This window comes from Sparus aurata, chromosome 13 (assembly GCF_900880675.1).
Source record: "Sparus aurata chromosome 13, fSpaAur1.1, whole genome shotgun sequence".
NCBI lineage: Eukaryota > Metazoa > Chordata > Actinopteri > Spariformes > Sparidae > Sparus > Sparus aurata.
Genome location: NC_044199.1, coordinates 11,017,250 through 11,035,922, shown reverse-complemented (window position 1 = coordinate 11,035,922; position 18,673 = coordinate 11,017,250). Strand labels below are relative to the sequence as shown.

General features: G+C 43.5%; 1 protein-coding gene and 1 non-coding gene across 7 annotated transcripts in view; one reads left to right on the top strand and one right to left on the bottom strand.

Moving 5' to 3' along the window:
- LOC115593678 (neurexin-1-beta-like) overlaps positions 1-18,673 on the bottom strand; it is a 143,191-nt gene that overhangs the window by 39,187 nt on the left and 85,331 nt on the right. The gene's annotated exons all lie outside the window — the stretch shown is intronic.
- trnar-acg (transfer RNA arginine (anticodon ACG)) lies at positions 17,188-17,260 on the top strand. Its single transcript has one exon. It is a non-coding gene; the product is annotated as a tRNA-Arg (tRNA).

The window sequence follows — 18,673 nt, the reverse complement described above, 5'->3', positions numbered from 1 at the left end:
TTCCTCCTCTCTCTCATGTCATGTGTCATTGAACCACACACACCGATTCGGTGTCGCAGCTGCTGTGATCCAGTCGCAAGTTAGTCCCTAGTTTCTATCATAACTTGTCTTTTTATCAATTTTTTCATTCTGCCATGGTCACAATAGTCCAGTTTGGTGTTCTCCCGATATCTCAAGAACATGGAACAGACTTAAATGGAATTCTGTGAAAAGAAAGGAACAAGTGAGGCTGCACACGATGTTCCTTTTTCAATATTTTGCTGAAATAATTACATTTGGAGACTTAAGAACACGTGTTGGGTCTTGGGTTATTATTTCTTTCCTTACTGCGATTGGAGAGTGGAGGAAGACAGAGAGAAAAAATTCACACAAACCCTGTCATGTGTGCCTGAAATCATTCATTTATTGTTAGACTACACAAAAAAAGTAATGTACATGCAGCCATTGACACAAATCACAGAGGGTAAACGCTGTGCAATAGGTAGTAAATAGGGATTGATTTTGGACACAGCCCTATATTGCTTTCCAATATTCATTTGCCATGGTACCGTTCACTTCCCCTCAGCACTTCATATTATGTGGCACCACACGTAATGCGAGTGGAGGCCAAAATGAGCCACGGGGGGGGAAGGTCAAGGGGGTTCAAAAGGGAATGCTCCTGCTCTCATCTGCAGACATAATGAATACTATTCAGTGATAACTTAAGGAGTAAAAAAAGTTTGCACTGTGAATCATTGTGTTTTCTCTGATGATAATACGGGGAATTAAACGGTGGCTTGTAAAACCACTAATGAAATGCACCACCAGTCTCGCTGTGTGTTTTTCCCTACGGTGCTGAAGCATTCAAAGCTGGTCCCTTTGCCTCAGCCTCATTCCAGCCACCACACCCTCACCTAGTCTACACCAAAGCGTTTGCCTGACCCTGTCAAAAATTAAGAGCTATTGTGAAGTGAACAATGAATCTCTCTATTGAAGCTTAATTGGCGAAGTTTCAGGAGCAGGACCACACCTCAACAGCGCCAACTTCCGCATTTCTATAAATAACCACCTGACCCTCTCATCTGCTTCGCTCTCGTATTCTGCGCTCTCGCACCCAGAAACGAGATCACGCGACATCGCCTCGCCCGAGCACATCCAAACTTTTGTACGAGCAACATCAGGCTCTACTCACCTCATCATGGACTTCGTATCACTATTCCCGTCGGACAATCTTTCAGACGAGATGAGGATCACCATTCATCTGAAGCCGACTACTCTCCCGTCACCTCCGTACCCGAGGACCCGATTCCAGTGGCCCAACAGCCGGCTAGGACGCGAGCGGGTCCGAAGAGCACCAACTTCGTCTCATCCATGGTTCGTCTCCCGCCTGGTTCATCTCTCCTCAACATCCAAGATTATCATAGTTCGCCCGACGACTCTCCCGTGTCTCCCAGCCCACCTCCTTCCGCAGCAAAGAGAGGACGAGGAATTTCCAGAACAGAAAGTCACCGTCGCTGCAGTTCGCCACAGTTCGCCGACTCCTTCACCTCCAAGAAGCGAAGCCTCCCGCCATCGTTCCGCCAACACCGGCCGAACAACTCGCCGGTCACAACGTCTCCACGCTCCGGTGAGTTCCCCCGACCGGCTTTCATCTTCTACAGTCACCGATTGGACAGTAGCCGCTCCCCAGAAAACTTTAAACGACAAATGAATTCTGTTTAACCGAATGGACTATAAAGCCAAACTTTCTCCACACGCATGTGTGCTTCTTCCGTCAACACCAGCTCTCTTCCGGGTGACGTCATCACGCGCACGCAACACACCGCGACGTCGACGCTCCTGTTAAAAGGGACAGTACAATTAAATACTACAGCCCAAAGACAGCAGAAAGCTCATAGACAACAGAAAGTGCAGCAGCAAAAGTGGAGACAGCGATCCTCAGCCAGATCAAATGACTCTAGAGTTTCTGCTACCACCTCTCGTCATCACTCCACTCCAAAGGGAGTGCCCAGATGGATTTCAGGACCCTCCAATCCCCATCAGGATTTTCATCATCGACACTAGCAACCTACAACATCTAGGGCAACGTCATGGTGCCCACTGCCATCCAGTTCTAGCCACCACAACAGCCAATCTTCGAAAAATAAATAAATAAACTCATGGCTGTTCGTTCCGTTAACACCTGATCGCTTCCAGGTGACGTCATCACGCACAGCCCTACAGGCAGTGACGTCTACGCTCTTGTTAAAGGGACAGTACAATCAAATGACAAAGCCCAAAGAAAACAAAGAGCAGCAGCAAAAGCAGAGACAGAGATCCTCTGCCAGATAAAACAACTCCAGAGTTTCCGCCACCACTTCTCGCATCACTACACTCCAGAGGGAGCGCCCAGATAGATTCCAGGACCCTCCAACTTCTATCAGGATTATCATCATCAGCTACAGCAACCTACAACCTCAAGGGCAAACGCCACAGTGCCCACCGCCATCCAGTTCCGGCCATCACCGCAGCTAAACTTTGCGGAGGCTCCTGGCACAGGGATGCCAGTGCCCCCTACAGCCCACTGCTAGCAACCACAGCAGCCTGTTTCAGCGGAGGCTCTTGGCACCGGGATGCCAGCGCCCTCTGCTTCCTGTGTCCAGCAACCACAGCAGCTCGCTTCAACCGGGGCTCCTGGCACCGAGATGCCAGCGCCCCCTGCTTCCTGTTTCCAGCAACCACAGCAGCTCGCTTCAACCAGGGCTCCTGGCACCGAGATGCCAGCGCCCTCTGCTTCCTGTGTCCAGCAACCACAGCAGCTCGCTTCAACTGGGGCCCCTGGCACTGAGACGCCAGTGCCCTCTGCTTCCTGTTTCCAGCAACCACAGCAGCTCGCTTCAACCGGGGCTCCGCAACCACAGCAGCTCGCTTCAACCGGGGCTCCTGGCACCGAGATGCCAGCGCCGTCTGCTTCCTGTTTCCAGCAACCACAGCAGCTCGCTTCAACCGCTCCGGTCTGTATATTAAAAATGACTGTCCATTCTTGCACTACATCATGTAAATATGTATATACGTCGATTCGATTCCATTTTCTTCCCCTTTTTAATTATAGTGTCTATTCTATTATCTATTTTTGCTATTGCTCTATTCTCGTAATATTCTGCTGCCTGCGAGAAACAAATTCCCCCGTCTGCGGGACATTAAAGGATTCTGATTCTGATTCTGATCCTGGCACCGAGATGCCAGAGCCCTCTGCTTCCTGTTTCCAGCAACCACAGCAGCTCGCTTCAACCGGGGCTCCTGGCACCGAGATGCCAGCGCCCCCCTGCTTCCCGTTTCAAGCAACCACAGCAGCTTGATCAACCGGGGCTCCCAGCACCGAGATGACAGCACCCCCTGCTTCCCATTTCAAGCAACCACAGCAGCTTGATCAACCGGGGCTCCCGGCACCGAGATGTCAGCACCCCCTGCTTCCCGTTTCAAGCAACCACAGCAGCTCGCTTCAACTGGGGCTCCTGGCACCGAGATGCCAGCACCCCCTGCTTCCTGTTTCAAGCAACCACAGCTGCTCGCTTCAACCGGGGCTCCTGGCACCGAGATGCCAGCGCCCTCTGGCGCCTATTTCCAGCAACCACAGCAGATTGCTTCAACCAGGGCTCCTGGCACCGGGATGCCAGCGCCCTCTGCTTCCTGTTTCCATCAACAACAGCACCTCGCTCCAACCAAGTCTCCTGGCACCAAGATGCCAGTGCCCTCTGCCGCCTAATTCCAGCAACCACAGCACCTCGCTTCAACCGGGGCTCCTGGCACCGGGTGCCAGCACCCTATGCCGGGATGCAGGGAGCTTCCATCTCCCAGCTCCATCAGTCCCAGCAGCTCATGTCGGCTGGGGTCGTCAGCACCGGGATGCCGGCACCCGTTCTTCCCCCTCAACAGGCAACCACTAATTTCACTTTATACACAGCTACCCACACTGGGCCGCACAAAAAACCAAACGAGAGCTTCAGCCTTCAGATTCAGTTGACCGCACGATCGCTAAGGAAGTTAAGGAAGGTCCAGGAACAGACCAGTGCTCTTAAAGTCCTCCCTATTCACCCCGACTTCTGCCGTTTCTTCAGCATCCATTGGCGTGGTATATATTACTTCGCCGTTAGGCTCACCTTTGGTCGCAAAGCAGCCTAAACTCTTGGACACCCCACCTGAAGCCCTCAGCTGGATCCAGTCTAACAATTTCCCCCCCACCACATCGCCACCCGCTTCCGGCCTGATTACCCTGACTTCAGTCTTCTCCAACCTCGGGGTCCCATCGTCGCAGAGAAAACAGAGGGCCCCTCCACATCCCTTGAGTTTCTCGGAATCATTCTTGACACTAACAAGTTTTAGACTTCATTCCCGGTCGGAAAGCTCCGCCGAACCTTCTTCTGCGCCCAGCGCCGCACCAAACGTCAACTTCTGTCCCTTCCGTCCCATCACTCTTGACCTCCATCTCCCTGGATAGCTCGAGCCTTGCTGAAATCTGTCCGTGACTCAACCCTATCACCAATTGGAACGGAATCACTTTCTTTTACGATGACCAACCAACTAACCCACATGACATCCATCTGTACAGCGATGCTGCTCCTTAGGCCGGTTTTGGGGGTTTCTACAAAGGTGGATGGCTTGTGGCAGAATCGCCCCCGAAGCTCGCTAATGAATGCCAGAAGTTCAGAAGCTTGGCACCTCATGCAGATACCTTCCCTACGCCAGTTGGGCTTCGACATTCAACTCATAAATCCATCGCTTATACCCCTGATAAGCGACTACCAGAGCTCCACCATCAACAGCCTATCACCCTCGACCCTCTCTTCCTACTGGACAGCTTGGAAAGCTTCCATTACTTTCACGACCAATACAACACAACCTTTCCGTCATTCGATCTCATCACCACGACTTCTTTCAGTACTTACGCCCATTCCTCATGACAAATCACGCACCACCAAGCTTACCTTAGCGGTATCAGCTTCTTTCCAAGACAATAACCGGCTGTTCGTTTACAGTTCGTTAAGCCCTCGCCGTCTTCCTCTTAATGCCAACTTGCCGTTAATCTGCCTCCACACAATCCGTTCCGGGTACGGCACTCCTCAAGTCGCCCAAACCCTGCCTTTTGGCTTCCTCAGATGCTCCGAATTCACCTCCTCAACCATTCACTTCGACTCAAGCCGTCATGCTTGCATTTCTGACTTGTCCCGTTTTTCAGACGACACTATGGTGTTCCACTTAAAGCAAATCAAAACCAATCAATTTGGTCCGCCTACACCCGTCTTCTTCTTCAAGGTCCAATCACCACTGAATCCCTTCGAAACCCTCGCAAATTTCTTGCAATTCCGTAAATCTCACAACAACGACAGATCCTCTTTTCATCTCCGAATCCAGCCAAGTGGCTACTCGATTCTGGTTCCACCATCACTTTCGCCGGGTGCTCTCATTGTCTGGTATTTTGCCCGACAACTACTCTGGGCACTCCTTCAGAATCGGAGCTGCCACTTCAGCCTCCCGTAAAGGCTTCCCAGAACACTTCATACATCTCATAGGCCGCTGGTCCTCCCAAACGTACCACCGTTACATCTGTTCAGATCTCAAAGATCTCAGATCCGCTCAATCTCTTCTCAAGTAATTGGAGGTTTTTGGGGGTCCGTCGCTGCCCGGGAGCGGCGGCGGATTCTCTACAAGAATCCCCACAACGCACTCGAAGAACTCAAAAGAACCAAGATCTTCGACACTTCGTTTTCCTTTGTCACTAATAAATCCTTAAACGCATCTCGTTGATGGTGTGGTCCTTGCTAGTGAATTGAAGCTTAATTGGCGAAGTTTCAGGAGCAGGACCACACCTCAACAGCGCCAACTTCCGCATTTCTATAAATAACCACCTGACCCTCTCATCTGCTTCGCTCTCGTATTCTGCACCCCTCCCCCCCACCCCATTTCTCTCTGTCTGTTTCTTCTTTCTCTCCTCTCCTTCGTAGGTCCAGGAGGGGGTCCGTCGCTGCCCGGGAGCGGCGGCGGATTCTCTACAAGAATCCCCACAACGCACTCGAAGAACTCAAAAGAACCAAGATCTTCGACACTTCGTTTTCCTTTGTCACTAATAAATCCTTAAACGCATCTCGTTGATGGTGTGGTCCTTGCTAGTGAAACCGTATTTGAACACTGAAACAACCAAAGCAACCACCTATAAACATATGTGAATACCCTAAAACACATGCTGAAGATCGGTTTGCAACAAGCAATCATACCTCGCCCCAAATTAGCATGTAAATGCAGGTTTTTAAACATGGGTAAACCCCCACAAAAAAATAAAGAGCCTTTGACTACTTTCCCGTTGCCGGGAGATGAGTTTGCCTTTCTGCTGTGTTTTCCGCTGTGTGACACATTCATCATCATGAACGCAGACTGCAAACTGTTTTGATCAAAATGTTTTTTTGTTGTTGTTTTTTTTTTTCCGAAACTGAGAACAGAAGATGTTCAGGAGTGAGACATCTCGCTACTTTTCATTTCTGTTGTGTGCTGCAAATGTACAGTACCGATCAATCTGTTAAATTTGCGTACAGTATGTGAATTCTCCCACTAGGGGGGCTCTCTATCAAAACAAAACAAAACATGTTTGCTGAGTGTCGTGTGGAGTCGGGAGAGAATTAGCTACTTGGGGCGCACTCACACTAAGCTATCCTTACCGTGCCCAAGCACATTTAACTGGACTTTGGGGGTCAAACTTGATTGGGCACGGTAAGGATAGTGTGATAGTGTGAGTGCGCCCTAACCCTCCAAACATGTCATTAACTTAGAGTATAAAAGTGTCTGGGTCGTGGCCTATTACATGCCATAACACCTTTTTTTTCAAGCATTCTCTTTGCGTTCGGCTATTACATGTATTAACATCTGCGTCTCTAATCAGTTGTAAAGATAGTAGACACCATGGTTTTAAGTGACCCACTGCAATGAGCACATCTCAGCATGCTGTTATATTCCTCTCTCTAAGGCAGGTGAAAGACGCATGACAGTCTTCCAGGGCACAAAGCATAGCAGCACCATCATTCTTTTTGTTTGAAATTTGTATCTCACTGTTGAGAGTTTTTTTTGGAGGTACAAGCAAATAAAAGCTGCTGTCTGTTAAGTCAATTGGCTTTGGGATACTCTTCAACAATAATGCCCATGGTGTACTGAAGAAATTTAGACAAATCAAGCGAGAGATGAATATATACATGTGTCATTACTATATCATTATCTGTTGCAGCTGGGGAAAAATGGATCGGGAACAGTATCTCCGCTACAGGTAGAAAGGTTAGCAGGCGTTTTTATTATTCATTGAACATCGAGGAAAGTGAGCGGCCAATCTATCAAGACGAATTGGGAGCAAAGAAGAAAATGTAAAGGTTTTCTTTTGCTGAACATGCAGAGACTGGTGCTTTGTTGTACAATGGCCAGAGAGTCTGCCAGGAACAGAGGAGGTGACGGAGAGAAGGGGCAGACTGAGGGGAAATAAAAAGGCGGCGGGTGGAGAGTTTGTTTGAGTGTGAGGGAGAAATATAGGGACAGAGAGATCAACAGTGCATTTCCAAAGCATATATACTGTACATCAAACACAAAGCCCCCTTCCTGGGAAGCACATCTGATCCAGCCCACATACAGTGTTATTCTGTTGTAAATTAACTGGAGCTGGTGAACGAACGCAGTTGGTTGGTGGTGAGGGAGCACTACTAAAAACTGCATGACTGCAGACAAGATAGTGGAATAATGGACAAACTGACAAGACACACTAAGTTTCTACTGAGCCATGAAGGAGGATCCAATAGAGTCATTTTTCCTGCAAGAATAACAATAAAATGTAATAAATAAGTGGTAATGCTGAACACTTTGGGTGAGTGACTCACAAAAATACAGTAATGGGAGGCACATTGAGTTTATCCCTTCAGTGATATCGGTGCAGTGAGATGTCTGCACACAGAGTCCAAAAGATACTCAAAGACAACACCCACCCACCGTCTGATCACCTTGCTGCCATCTGGCAAAAGATACAGAAGTATCTGTGGCCATACCACTAGACTACAGAGCGACTTCATTCATGTGAGGCTCTTCTATTCACCCTCTCTCCCAACTCCTTTGTATACACACACAGTCTATGCATTCTAGGTGCTGTATCGTAGGCAAATGGACTCGTTTCAGTTTCTTGAAGACGTTTCACCTGTCATCCAAGAGGCTTCCTCAGTTCTAACTACCTGGAGCGGAGTTTGAAGGCTTTTAAACTCTGTGCAGGAGTGTCCTTACAGAGTCGTTAAGGACACATTTGAGCTCTGCGACTCAGACTTGGTCAAAACTCTGCCGTCCACTTACATCTGAAGGAGAAAACTCATTCATTTGAGGATGACAACGTAAACATCTTGGCCAGAGAAGACAGATGGAATGGCCATCTTTGAACAGGGACACTCCCACACAGAGTTGTAAAGCCTGCAACTCCCCTCCAGTACAACTCCATTTGCCCACGATACAGCACTTAGAAGTACCTTCACCTGGATGACCAAGAACCTTCATCGAGGTTTGATTTATTGCAGTGTAGCATAAAGAAACTAAACATAAAATAGCCTTGCCTTGGATTTGCAGAAAAACAGCACATATACTCCAACTCTAGCCATCAGGAGGAATCCTGTTGAAGACCGGTGCACGTGACAACATCCGTCAAATGGAAAAACACAGTTTGTTTGTCATGCATGTAAAAGCCTTTATTTATTTTCAAGCCCACTATTTACATGGGTTTGTTACAATGGATTTGACTATTACTGCTGCTCAGAACATTGCAGCTGCCTGAGTGCCTTGTTTCCATAAACTAATCTGCTGAATGCCAATTTTATATGGATTGTGAATTTTAATAGGTTACAGAAGTGGGCTGTGGAAAGTGAAGGATTAGTACACAGGCTTTTATCAGGCCACAGAAGCTGCTGCAGCAGCCAAAGATGGCAGCCGGTTTCTGTGGCTGAAGGGAAAAGGCGACAGTTGTGACCTAAAGTACAGAAATCCATCTTATGTTGAAATACATCTGGAGTGATGTATAGTCTGCAGTTTACAATATGCCAGGCACAGTCCCTTTGTATCGCCTGCATGATTTGCTTTTTGATTGTTCCACATGGGTCAGTGTGTGCAGCATCAGTCCAAGGTGACTCTCTTTGCATGGGGAGCAGCAGGAAATAAAAATCTTTATAGTGCTAAATGTACCGACGTAATATGGAGTGCAGATGTAATGAAAGTTTTCTTTATTTGAATGCTTTGATTACGCGACAATGAAGAAGAACGGCTTTAATTTTACGAGCCCAATTCTCCAAAAACATTGGGATGCTGTGTTAAGCGTAAATAAAAACAAAGTGCAATTATTTGCAAATGAACTGACAACAGTTTAACAAAGTGTTTCCAAGCGAGTTAGTAATACCCTTTATAATGTACAATCAGGGGTTTCAGAAAGTGGTTAAATTTGCCCCATCCTTGCTTCGAGAATGACTGAGCCTTACCTAAACATGATACCATCACGCAAATTTTTTGAAACGTTCCACAACTTTCCAAGTCGTTTGCTCCTGTCCTAACTTTGACTTGTGTTGCTGGCATCAAATTCAAAATAAGCTTATAGAGTCAATGAGGTGAAACACTAAATATTTCCACTTTGTGCTGTTTTCAATTGAGCATTTTTTTCAAAAATGATACTCAAATTATTGCCGGTTTATTATGTTTTACAGAGTGCCCCAACTTTTGGGGAATTATAGGTAAAATATCAATTGTAATATTACTGTAAACTAAGCACATATGATCTGATTTGAAAGATTTGGAAATCCTTTCATGTTGCTTTAAGAATGTAGCAAAGATGAGTGTCAGGCCTGTTTTTATAAATGATGCAAAATTGCATATAATGTGATATGGCTGCAGCATGTTATATCTATACAACCAATCCAATCTAAATAATGATAAGAATTATAAAGTTGTCAAATGCAGTTATGCCTATGCTGCTAGTTGTTACTGAGGTTCCGTTTAGTTCACAGGGATACCATGTCACATTGCATGCACTCTCTCTTCCTAAATTCTTCATTAAATTGGGTTATAATTCATTGCACAGCATAGTGAAAGCTCTGACTTTGTAAGAAGGGACAGCAGGTGAATGATGTATAAGTTAGTGTGTCACTGTGTCTGAGAGCGTTAGAGTGACAGAACGACACAAATGAAGCCAGAGAGAGGCGGACTCCGCATCTTAAGGCCTCTGTGTTTGCGTCTAGCCTTTATGATGTAAACTGAATGTAACCTTTCTCCTCTCACACAGCCCCTGCAGTAGGGACTGGGAAGCCCCGCCTCCCCCTGGGAGCGAGCATAGACTGGCATTCATCTGAGGCTGAGCTGCTGCGTGGACTGGGTGTCAAGTGGAACCCACCGTGTTCCCATGCAGAGAGGGGCACAGAGGGACAGTCACAGCAGGGCCGGAGCTGGCCACTTTGTAATCAAGCCCTGCATAATGTTAGCGCCAAAACTGGACAGTGCCTTCAAGACACTTTAGGGAACATCATCCTGAAAATGGGAGAATGAACAGAGGCACTAACTGCCAATGTGAGACAATTTATACTTTATCTCTGCACACCCACAGCACTCATCGTGTGCAGAAGCACTGAGCCTCTTGGCGAGCCTCTGACCCCACTTTTACACCATTTATTGCAGTAATTACATGTGCTCTTGGTTGCTTCACCTGTCGGCATTATTATGATTGCTATTACTTCTTTGCTTAGTGACAAAGCAATTTTGAAAGAGCATTCTTTTATTAATAGCCTTTATATGAATATTATTTTAAAATATCCTCTTTAACAAATTGCCTGTTATTATCAAAAGAAACTCTCCTCTGTGAGGCAAATGGTTAGTTTATCAATAAAACACTGTTCTAGCGGCCGCTTTTTCACTAGCCCTTATCTTTGTTATTATGGAGTCTCAAACTGCCTATGGCTGTTTAAATCGGTCATCACACCAAGGCTATTTCAGGCCGACATACAGCCTTCCTGGTAGCTCTTTCAAGGGAATCTTTCGGTTTTATTGTTTACTTATGATGCTCGAGTAGACGCTTTCTCCTCGGTCTACCTTTTGACACACAAAGTAAGGAGAAGCTGGGCGAATACATACTGTATACGTATATGTCTGCAATTTTCTGTGAAGTTCTTTGTGTAAGGAAAAGGAAGATGTTGTTTGTTCCCACTTTTCCTGTATAGTATTCAATGTATTATTTGAGCTCTTCATCAAGCCATATTTCATGAATGCATGCATGCAATGAATGGAAAGAAAGAAAGAAAGATACATAGAAAGAAAACAATGCTGACAGCACATAATCAGCAAACCATATAGGCTAAGAAAGATTTACTCTAACTGTGTCATAAACCAGTAATCAAGTTCTACATTATTAATTCATACCTCAGCAAGGGATATAGTGAAAAATGGTTTCCGACCAGAGTCAAATCTTTTCTGGGGCATCTGTGAACCAGTAGCCTAAATTGCAAAGCCTTGTTATGAACTTACTGTGTGTGTGTGTGTATGTGTGTATATATATATATATATATATATATATATATATATATATATATATATATATATATATATATATATATATATATATATACACACAAGCAACAGTTATATATAAATAATTATATCATATGTATAAATATATGTGTACATATATATACACATACCCACACACATTTCCTATTATTTAACATATACTTACACACTCTAACATTTGATTCTGATTATTGCTTTCCCTTGATAATCACACAACTCTACTCCCTGCAACTCATGTAATGAACAATGTGGATGGTTTTCCATTTTTTCCATTCGGGGGATGGGGAGTGAAGGAACAGCGGTGCACCCTGTGTTTAAATGCACAAGCGCTATCAGGTTTTTAATTGGCACAGCCTCATCATAAATTAAGCCCTTTCTGCTTGAAGGACCTGTCGAGGATGTTGACACAAGTCAAGTTCTGCAACAGAATGGAGTCACTTACATTTAACTACGCAGGCATTTTATACGCTGTGTGAAGATGACACTCGAATCACAGGTACAAAAAGAGAAAATCTTTAATGAGTGCTCTCACTCAATGTCTGTTGTGTGGTTAAAGAAAGATCCTTCCTTCACTTCTGCTCGGTGAAAAATCGAGTGTATTTGATTTAGCTGTGCAAGGACACTGATGTAAACTGGTTATAAAAACTTGTAAAACCTCTGGTATTTATCACATTATGAGAATCTGGAAGCCTGTGATAGATTTGAAAAAATAAAATGATTATGACAGGAAAGATTATATTATGACATATTAGATTTGAGAAATGGTTGTTGAAATGACAGATGTTTCAAACGTTATTTGAAAAAGTCAGAAAATAAATCGCAGTTTATGCTATTTTATTTTGTGTGAGGCACAAATGCTCCTTTAATATGTAAAATCATCAATCATTCATTTAATCTAAATAAGCAGAGCATGATACACTTACTTCAGGAAGTAAGTCAATTATGGGCATCCTGTTACCATTTTGCACTTATTATAATACAATAGCTGTTAAGTTTAGGCACTACATTGTTAATCAGGCTGGAACTGGTATGTACAGTAAAAGCATGGATTTGCAGGCTTACAATAAATTAAATCCATAACTTATCTGAAATACAGTACATGTTCGAGGTAAACACTATTGACAAAAATCCCTAAACAGTGCCAATTGTTCACACACTAGAAGAGGATACTGACAAAAGCCATCATAATCATAAAATAAGAATTCCAGCACAACTCACTTGGTACACAAAAGACTGCCAGTCGATGTTGCTGGACTCAAAGAAAGGCTGCAGAGTGATGTTAGACTGTATCCTGCAACTTCCAGTCTCAGACAGTATAGTAGTGATTTGAACTCCTCAGCTGGCCAGAGTGAGTGAAGTGTGTTTTATAAAGGTTTGGATATTTCTCTGTAACTCTGTTAGTCAGTGTGACATTGGCATAAGATTGGACTCCCTCTCCAGTAGTCAGTGCTCCCAGTGTGAGTCATAAGAGACCATAACTAATCATGAAATAACCTGTCGCATGTCTGAGCGAAACTGGCAGTGTGGCTTGTATTTTCCAATCTGTTAAACATAGCTTAGCACAGCCCCATGTCTGTTTGCATTCCAATGAGCTATCAGCTTGCATTAAATTATCCTGCTCCGTGACACTTCACCCAAAGGTTGCAAGAGGTCAAGAAAGCAATGTCTAGTGGCTTTAAAGAGCGAGCAGGTTTATTTGTGAAGAACTAATTACGGTCTGCTCATGATGTGAATTCTTGAGCTTAATGAGAACACTGAGGCACTCACACTTCAATCTTAACCCTGAAAATAACGAGATAGTTATACAGCATTGTAAAGAAAACCCAACCATTAGATAGACACATCACAGTATTGGAGCCAGTAGATATCATATTATTATATATATTCTACTAGCCCATCAAAGGTAAAAGTATTGGCACATATGTCGTCCAATAGCGCAGATATATATATATATATATATATATATATATATATAAAAAACATTTTGAGTGCACTGATGCTATTTTGGACAATGAAGCTTAATGTTAAACTGTAAATATTCGGCCTCCCTTACATCTTTGTCACAAGTGTTTGATCATCTCGACCTCAACCTTTTTCTTTGCTACTCTACCTAGAAGGCCAGCATTGACGCTGAGACCAGTTGAGGACCTGCGAGGCATCTGTTCCTTAAACTAGAGACCTGCATGTACTTGTCCTTTTGCTCAGTCATGCACCAGAGCCCCCCGCTTCTCTATCCTGCCCGGAGTCAGCCTGCACTGTTCTTTAAGGGGAGTAGTGCACACCGTTGTCTGATATCTTTAGCTTCTTGGCCATTCCTCGCATTGGAATAGCCCTCATTTCTCAGAACAAGAACAGAATTACAAGTTTGTGAAGAAAGTTATTTTTTACGGCCCATTTTGAGACTATAATCAAACCCACAAATGCTGGTGCGGCAGATACTCAACTAGCCTGAGAAAGGCCAATTTTATTGCTTCTTTAATCAGCACAACAGTTTTCAGCTGTGCTAACATAATTGCACAAGGGTTTCCTAATGATCAATTAGCCTTTTAACACAACAAACTTGGATAAGTGAACACATTGTTGCTAGATAATATCTCTGACCAATATAACTATATTTTCACTGAAAATCGTGCTTTCCTCTCATAATAATTTCAAAGTAAAGAAGATTTCTAAGTGACCCGAAAAGTTTTCAGTGGCAGTGTATATTTGGGCAAAAGCACCTGATAATAGTGTTAGACAAAAGACAACAGACGCCTGAAACACAATGCACTGAAATCCTTTCGTAAATGAAATTACTGTGGCGGAAAGAAAATTGTAGTAGTACAAAAAGGTCCATAAACAGGAAGCATCTTAATTAGATGCAGAGACACATAAATATCTCATTAATTTCAGTCTGCTTTTGTAAACGGTGTTGATTATATATATATATTCAAATCTGTTTATGTCCACAAATTTGATTTAGATGCATGTAGTAATTGTGATTCTGTGATACTCCATCATGCCATATTTTTTGTATATACAATTGGATCAAATGACTCACTGTTAAGTGAGAGGGTTAATATCATCTCGGGTGTCAATCAACACTCCTGTTCACAGCTTTTTGTAGCTATCGCTGGCTTTTAGCAGATCAGCGGTGTCAAAATCCCCTAACATAGCTTTAACCCCAGGGTAGTAAAACAGCATTCAGTTACAATAAAAAGTCTTTCACCACGGTGATTCTTGCCTTCGCTTCTATCTAGAAATTGTTCACACACTGTGTTCCTACACAAGGGGTGATGTAACATCTTACTCTAGTGCCTTGCTATCTCTTTTTAGTATGGTCAGAAGAGCAATACAATTGAAACCCACAGTGTAACACCGCCTTTTAGACATAAAGCTATTGTGGAAGGTAAGATTTAAGTGTGTAAATATGCAGCATTTGTCTGAATATCGGAACCAAGAGGAACACTAATACACAAGAGTCTACAAAAGCACGAGCCCTTCAAGCTTTCCAAGCTTAACAGAGACACATTCAGTCAAAGTCTTCTGTTTACCTGAATACCTGAGGGGCAGCGAGAACATGGCCATCTAAAACAACAAAACAACACAGAGGTATGACAGTTTCGTGCATCTCAAATCGTGTATTTCCTCCGTCAGCGTCCTTCTGTAAACTCAAACTAAATATTTCATTTCATTTTCTACTCCACATTGAAGAGGACAGGTATGTTGTGACACACAATGAATATCAGAAAATGTAGGACATGTTGTTAATAGCTATCTATTATTTCTCAGGTTTTTTTTTTCAACTGTAATTTGCAAATAAAACATGTATCAGTCACCACAAACCAGGTGACTGCAAAACCTGTGTCCTCACATGGCTTTACTTCTTGTCAGAGTCTGAGGTATTTTAATTCATCCAGAAATGATTCACTAAGTCAGTCATTTCCAATTTCTTTTAATGCCATACTTTGACATTTAAAGGAAAGGAATTCTCAAATGGATGAGATCTAATTTGTTGTCCTCTCTGCCTGGTTTGTGTTTGACCAGTTTGCACGTCTATGTTCTGTTAAAATTCAAACCACAGATGGCAAATTTGACGTTTTTTAGTTGAGTGCGTCGCTGAAAGCAAGCTAATTCAGTAATCCCTTCCCCTATTTTTGTGCCCCGACCGTTGCGATTTATCAAAAGAAATTGGGTCACATGAACTCAAATGCTCAAATTCTCCATGTGCACAGTTGGCAGAATGAACGCAATCATTAGTTTTTCTCTTTACACATGCAACTATTCATTCCTGAACAGCTTAATAAACGGTATGAGTCAGTGTGTCAGTGTCACGATCAGTCTGTCATCTGCCCTATCAAACATCGCTGAACAGACTGAAAAATTAATCTGGGTGTCTCATTACTAATAACCCTTCTCTGAAAACTCGTGACATCACAATAAATTAGAATAGGAAATAACAGATTAGTTATTAAGCAACTCACTATCTGCATAATGATTCATACGATGCAATATCTGCATTTAAAAAACCCTTAAAGAGTGCAACACAAGACAACAAAGATGCTTTTAATGTGAGAAACTGCAAGGACAAAGAAGCTAAAAAAAAGTAGAACGGAGCATTATTCCCTCCAGTGCTTGACTTCTTTTCACATCTATGTAAATGTCAAAAGTTTTCAGCTCATGCCTAAAAGGCTGAAAAGCTGTAAAAATACAGCGAGAGGACAGACACTGACCTGTGCGGCGTGTTTCACTGGTGGACGAGTGTGTGTGATTTTTATTTTGGCAAAGAATTAGAAAGATTTAATCAATGCTTTTTGTTAGTCACAGGTTCACTTTTAAAACCACGTAAGTTCTGCTAGTCAATTGCACAATACTCTTTTTCTTTCTCCATAATGTAGCTGTGGGGAGCTGTGCCAGCAGTCTTGGACTCCGCCAATCCATATGACTCACACAGAGAAGAGATTTGGCAGAGAGGATCATTTATGGGATACACTATCTCTGTGCTAAACAAAGCTGACAAAGCCAGGTGGCTAAAATGACAGCACGGCAAGTGAGACGTCTAAAAATTGGTGCATGAACATAAATGATTTCTACGTGCATGTATTAATTATGTATGTTGTTTTTTGAACAGAAAATAAGCTTTGGTATCATGAGTTACGAACCTGTCCAACCATCCATCCATCCATCCATCCTGCACAGCCTCGACACTCTACCACAAGCTGTTATATTGACAAATCGATCTCACTCTTCAATTCACAAATCTTACCAAGAACATTAACTCGGATAAATTGCAAAAAACTGAAAAAATAGACAGATACATGTGCATTCATTCGAGAGTTCACTGTATGAATATGAAATACATTCATTTACTGGACATTTACTGAACAATGATGTGCGTTTGGCCACGTTGACTACATCATAAAGATGAATTACAAAAACACAAATGCGAGTGCAAGATCAATATTCTGTAGAATGTGATTGTAATCTGTAATGCACCAATTACAAAACAATACAGAGAAGTAATACTTTTGATATATGTACCTGAAAACATGTTAGCACAACAAAGTACCCAGTACACCATCTGTGAAAAGCATAGCTCGCATCAAATAATGTCAGCACTCAGCTGGTCACACCTCACTCAACACAGGGCTAGTGGCGCAATGGATAACGCGTCTGACTACGGATCAGAAGATTCTAGGTTCGACTCCTGGCTAGCTCGATGTACCCTTTGGTACCCTTTAGTGTGAAGCACTTGGTCCTCGTGTCAATGCTGCCACTCTACATACTGTGCAATGAAGGACATTTACAACTGAAAACCACTAATACCTGTTATCTGGAAATCTTTTTGCCACATTATTTTAGAATATAATACATCCAGATATCATAGTATTAAGTTAAATATTCACTATTCAGCACAAGGAGGGACTCAGCCAACCTAGTGGCCACGTTCATATAATGTTTAGTGGCCGCAGCAACCCTGATTTGTATGCAGGTCATGGCAGCATCCGTAAGTTGTATTTCTTTTAATCACTGCTTTAACGTACAGCCTCTGTTCAATACACATAGTTTGAAACCGGACAAATCCAGATGACTTTGCTGTAAAGGCCCTATTTATTCAGACTCAGACAGTCTTTTGTCCAGCGTTCCCCCCCCATTGTCTACAAAGAACTAGACCCCAGCTGTAGGCATACCATGGTGGCTAAACAAAGTCGACACAGTGACCAAACACACTGCTAGTGGCGCAATGAAAAATGTGTCTGCCTACAGATCAAAAGATTCAGGGTTCAACTCCTGGCTAGCTCAATGTACCCTTTAGCATTTTATTGTAAATCACCAAATACTAGTGACCTAACAGAAAGCACCTGAATTGTTCAGTTTGATGGCTGCCATGAAACGTGTTCTTTTGGTGTTTTAACAGAAATTGCACCTGAAGAACATACTATGCGGGGCTGCACTCGATAAAACCCCCGTAGAATTGTATGCCCGAATAACAAAGTGCATACATGATTTGTATGTGTATATAAAAGCAATGGCCGCTCTCCTTCAGATCTGTTCAATATGTCAGTCTCAGGTCCCTAACGTACCAGGCCCACAGGCGCAGAACACAGAAAGCTAGTCAGCCCACGGCTGTGGTCTTTGCAGTGTATTTAACTGTAGCTATTTGGTGACGAAGGCTGACTGTTGCATCGCCTCAAGTGACGTGAGGCGATGCAAAAGTCAGCCTTCGTTGCCTCTAATCCTTTCTGTGTCGGTGTGTTGTATCTGGGCTCTTACAATAAGTATGTTAGTCTTTTAAAGACATACAGTATCTGCTTGATTTGATCCAGAGTGCGGTCCGGACTGTTGGCTTTACATTGCCCCGACTCAGACATGTATCACAAGTCTATTTCGGGTAGGTCACCACGCTATCAACAGCACTGTGTTTTCTTGAGCCTCGGTCCCGGGGCGCAAGATTATGTCTGAACTTCTATCCTGGATTATCCTTGTGGCCTTTGGGAGACACTCATAATCGAGAATGACTCCACCTGAAGTGAAGGTCAAAGGAAAGAATTGGATTTGATTGAGCACTCTGGCTTGCTGTTTTGTCACACTTTATGACATTTACGACAGAGTGCATTGCCATTTATCGCCA